This window comes from Chenopodium album, chromosome 5 (genome assembly GCF_948465745.1).
Source record: "Chenopodium album chromosome 5, dcCheAlbu1.1, whole genome shotgun sequence".
Lineage (NCBI taxonomy): Eukaryota > Viridiplantae > Streptophyta > Magnoliopsida > Caryophyllales > Amaranthaceae > Chenopodium > Chenopodium album.
The window spans coordinates 22751805-22757804 of NC_137838.1; positions in this window are offsets into that span (position 1 = coordinate 22751805).

The following is a 6000-nucleotide window of genomic DNA, read 5'->3' on the forward strand; positions in this document are numbered from 1 at the left end:
AAATAATAAGTTCAAAAACATAACAATTATTAATGGAATGACAATGATCACCCACCAAAATAAAATCAAATCAAATTAGTGACTTTCAGCCACCAGATTTTTTTAAAAAAAAAAAAATAAAAGTAAAAAATTAAAAAAAAAAGTTATGGGGGGTTGGGAGGAATCGAACCCTTGACCTTTATGCTTGTTAGTTTGTTGAGAGTTGTGGAGTAAATGACCATTGGGACAGTGCTAGCACCATGATACCTTTCCCAAAAAAATGTACATATACAACATTATAAATCAAACCACGTACTAGTATATTTTTATTTTTGATACCGGGAAAAATGAAATTTCAAAATAATTACATAAAAACAGCGAAAAATGAAAAATTCCTAAACTAATTTCATAATATTAAAAAAAAAGGCGAGGGGGGGGGGATCGAACTCTTAACCATTGTGCTTGGTAGGGTGTTGAGACATGTGTAGTACGAGAACCATTAGGACAGTGCTCGACCATGTTATAATGTTCCAAAAAAATTTATTTATATGTATTTAACTCGAAATACATACAAGTATTTTTTTTTTTTTTTTGAAGCCACGTACAAGTATATTTTTTTTGGGGGAATTCCCATTGGTACACCCGTGGTTTTGACTTTTTCCATTGACAAACTCCTAAATTTTTACCATCCCATCGATACACCCATGGTTTGGTCTTTTCCCCAACCGTGACTAATACCGTTAAAAAGTATTTCACTAAATTAAAATACGTAAGGAAAAGACTATAATAACCCTTTTAAACATCTAATGTATCGATTTGCCTGTCGAAAATTGTTTGGTTAAAGTTTTGGGAGTCATGTTAGTTCATAATTATCCAAATTCACCTCGAAATTAGCCAAGCAAAAAAAAAAAACGCAAATGTCTCATATGCGTGTCAATAATGTCTCAATTTGCGTGCCCGTTACTTTTTTGTGATGGTAATTGTTCGGTTACGATTTTAGGGGTCATTTTGACCTTTTATGGATCTATATCGAACTCAAAATTGTCAATAAAATAACAAAAGTACCTCGTTTTGCGTTTTATCAAAATTAACCTCATTTATGGTTATTTTCTTTCAATTATAATTGATACTGTGAGTATCATCTATAGTGCTGCTTTCATGTCAGTTCATAATTATCCAAATTAACCTCAAATTATCCAAGCAACAAAAAAATAACGCAAAATGTCTTATATGCGTGTCAAGAACTATCTCGATTTGCATGCCCATTACGTTTTTGTGATAGTAATTATTCGGTTAAGGTTTTAGGGGTCATTTTAACCTTTTATGGATCTATATCGAACTCGAAATTGTCAATAAAATAACGAAAATATCTCGTTTTGCGTGTTATCCAAATTAACCTCATTTATGGTTATTTTCTTTCAATTATAACTGATACTGTGAGTATTATCTATAGTGTTGCTTTCATGTTAGTTCATAATTATCCAAATTAACTCAAATTAGCCAAGCAAAAAAAAAAATAACACAAAATGTCTTATACGTGTGTCAAAAATTGTCTCGATTTGCGTGTCCGTTACTTTTTTGTGATAGTAATTATTCGATTACGGTTTTAGGGGTCATTTTGACCTTTTATGGATCTATATTGAACACGAAATTGTCAATAAATTAACGAAAATGTCTCGTTTTGCGTGTCGTGACAAAAAATTAACGACACGCAAATCGAGACATTTTTTAACATACATATGAGACATTTGCGTTAATTTTATTTTGATAATTTCGAGGTTAATTTTGTTCCTTAAGGTCTAAGAATTTTGTGAAATTAAAATTGAATGCTTCCAAAAAAAAAAAACAAATTAAAATTGAAGTTCATTGGTTTGCCTGAAAAATAAAACTGAAGTACTCTTTGGTTAACGTGCACTGCTGCGAAGAGACATGAAGTTGAAAGGTTGCAATTGTTGTTCGTGTACTTGTACAATTTAAAGTACCAAATTCTCTTTGTTTTAAAAAAAAAAATCCAATTCTCTCTGTCCAAACCGCCTTCTTTCTTTTAGTTTGCCAAAAATAGAGTTTTTCGCTTAATTTCTTGGTTTGAAATTTCAAGATTGCCGGAAACAATGGAGGATCGTCGATTTCTCAGGCATACCGTTGATTTCTTGAATAGAAGAAGGCGAGGGGTGAAAAAGAATTAGATGAACTTCTTAACCTTAGGCTTCAGATAGTTCATAGGTTGGGTGTTCTGGTGGAGGAGCTTGTGTACCTAAACAAGAAATTAGGTGTTTCAGACAAGGCCGATGAAGACAAACAAGAGGGCAAACCACCAACAAGATTTCACCAACATCTAAACTAGCCTAAACTACCTGAGCTACCTAAACAGTATAACAACAACAACCACAAACACTAGTAGACAGCAAAATGCAGGGAGCATGAATCCATGGCTCTTCATCACTGTCAATTGACCCTTGAGTGCTTCATTCTCATGTTCAAGGCGACCTTTTTCAGCTTTCACATCATCCAACTCCTTCTTGAGCATTCTCAACTCAATCTTTTGCATTTTCACATTAGCCATTAGTGAATTAGTCACATCCTGTTGCTATTAAGTCATTTCAATGTTCACCCATTTAAAATAGTCACAACCCTTGCTATCAGGCTCGTAAAATTGGCAACCTTGAAATCTTCTCCCTGGATTCTACTTAGTCCATGAAGTCAGATTGGAAGCTGGATATCCACACTTGCAGATGTGAAATTGTGTCTACACAAAATCAAACCTTTGCTTAGCTATAACTGCATATAACTTAGAGAATCATGTCATAATTAACAAATTGTTGTTAATTAGTTCACCAATTAACTCTCCTAACCCCTTATTTGAATTACAAAACCCTAATTTCAACTACACTGATTTATCCCCAAATTGAAAATAAAAAACCCTAAAGTAAATTGAAACCCCCTAACTTAAAGATGAACAACATACCTTTCTTCGTGGAATCGTTATCATGTTGCAGCAACACCAAATAATGTTCGTGAATTTTTGTTTGGAGCGAGGAGTGAATTGAAGTGTTTCTAATTTCTTTGAGGAAAAAAAAGTGAAGGGGAAATGAAAATCGAGTTAGGAATGAAAAATGGGAAGGAAACTAGGAGGGAAGGTAAAGAGAGGGGCCCAGCTAACATCATTAGGCAGTTAGGACTTGGGAGTAGAGGTGTCAAAACCTAACCGACCCGAAAAAAAAATCCCGTTTCGAACTGTAATCGATTCAGTTTGATCCGAGAAAATCAAGACCCAAACCCGATCTGTAATCGAATCAAACTCGTTCTGAATCCAAACTTGACCCGATCTGAACTAACTCGACACCGATTTAATACGAATTGAACACAACCTGAATCCGATTTTACCCGACCTGAACTTAATTCGAACCGATTTTACCCGACCCGAGCTCAACCCGATCCGAAATTGACCCGAAAATAACCGATCTAATCCGATCTGTTTTGACCCGAACTGACATCAACCCGACCCGATTTTAACCCAATTTTATTTTTACCCGATTCGAATTTAACCCAACCACAATTAATTACCGACTTTTTTATTCCAGTTCTTATACTACTATTTTACTAATTATTAATAAGTCATCTTATTTTACAACAAATAAAAAATTCGAAGTAACAAGTTTACTTCATGTACATACCAATTATATAAAATTACTTTCTAAGCTTAATATTCGTCTCATCTAAAAGATTACATTAAATATTGTACAATTGAAGATTTATAATAACCTTAAAAACAAGACATTCTTATTAGTATACTATACACCACCATATGTAACTATCATTTTTCAATAATGAATGAACGGTACGGATCAACCTTATTTTAATCAAACCGAACTTGACCGAATCGAAATCATCCGAACTGAAATCAACCCGACCCAAGTTCATCTGACCCAAAATAACCCGGTTAAACCCATTTTGAACCCGATCCAAACGAACCGAAAGTGAACTGATCTGAAGTTGACCTGACTGATATCCGACCCGGAATCGATTGACCATGACCCGGCCTTGATCCGACCCGAATTTGACCTGACCCGACTCAATCCGAGTTAAAAGAATAATTTTGACCCGAATATATCCAATCCGAACAGACCCGACCCAACCTCCATCCAGTTATCCCAATTGACACCTCTAGTTGAGAGTAGGGGTGAGCAAGACCGGGTACCCGGTTGATTTCTTCGGAACTGGTCTTGGAACTGGTTTCACCGGGTCCTAAATTTTCGAAACTGGCACTACTACAAAGTTGGCCTAATATAACACCTTATGGTAACACTTTATAAGTCAAGATATAAATAGATATTTAAGTAACACTTAGATAATAGGTAGCACTTGTATGTAACACATATATAATTTGTAACACTTCAAAGTAACATTTTACATAGAGTAACACTTTCAGGAGTAACACTTTGATTATGGGTAGTAGTCATAGCACTTATATGGAACACACACACACACACACACACACAAAAAATCTCCATTCACTTTCTGCTAGCTCTCTCTCTCTCTCCTCTTTCTTCACTTTTCCCTCTTTTCTCCATATACCTCTGCGATTCACACTTTCCATATTCTTCGATGGAGAACCTCAAAAACTCTCTGAAATTTTTACCCCAATCTTTAGATCCTTACTCCTCTTAACATCATCACCAAACTTCTTAATAAGAACTCAACGACCAAACCCTAACCCTAGCTCCAACTCAATCTAACCATCAAACCACGAGTAGAAGACAACCCCTACGGCTGACGGTGATCAATTCGGCGGCGAAGAAGATATGACGAGTAGTACAAAATGTCGTCTTCATTCGTTTGAGATGGTGTTGCTGCTGCCGGAAATCCTTCCCTCCTTCCGGAAATACGACGAATTTTATCGGTTAGATGTCTTTTCCTGTTCTAATTATGTTTGGAATTTGATAATTTTTGAACTTTTTGATTAATTTTTCTGTGATTCACTTTTTTGAATTAAACCTGATTTGTAATGTGTTTGATTTTTTCATCAGTAATGTCGTTCTTTGTTCTCTATATTTTGATATTGCCTAGCTCAATCGAGCTTGAAATTGTTTTTTTTTATTTTTTTTTTCTTTTTGTAGAATTATGAGTTTTGTAGAGGAAATTGTTTAAGAAAGTTGAATATTTGAGCATTTGAGTGGATGCATTCTCTATATTATCATAATACTACTATTAAATAATATGACGAGGCTATGAAATTTTGATTGAATTGGGTTTGGGAAATGCTAAAAGGTGGATTACTTTTTAATATGTTTGTTGTTGTTTGGATATTGTTGTGTATGTGTAGTTAAATTGAGAAGCACTATTACTACTGCTAATACTACATGCCTACTACTATGGGGTTTGAGGAAAGATTTGAAGAAGTTCTTTAGTATCATTTGCTTGTCTTTTGAGAGTATCTGAAGCACCTCATTGCTCTTTTTGTCCGTTTAATGGACAATTTTTCTTCCAGCCAAGTACCAATCATTAAGGTGCTTTTGTTTTTCCCCTTTTATTTCTATATTTGCTTATTTTTATTTTTACTAGTTCAAGAATTTTTTTATGCATTATGTATTATGGATAATTTGTGAATTTTTTTGATTTATGCATTATGTATTATGGATAATTTGTGTATTCTTTTGAGTGTGTACTGTATTGGTCATCAAATTTGCTTACTTGTACATAAATGTTCTTAGAAGCACGTACTAGTCACATATTTGTTTGTATTCTTTTGAAGTACTATAGAAGTGAGTAGTGAATCACCCTCCTGTTGAGAGTATTAATAAGGCTCCAACTGATCAAAGCTCCGAAAATTCGACGAGTTAGCAGTACATGACTCTCCACCATAATCAATTGTGAAATTTCAGATTTTGTAGAATTAATAAATTTGTTTTAGAATTGATGATTTATGTAATTTAATTGATGAATGTCTTAGCTTGTATTGATTCTATTCAGAAACTGATTTAGGATAAATAATTGTTGAATTTCATTCGGCTATGAGTTGTA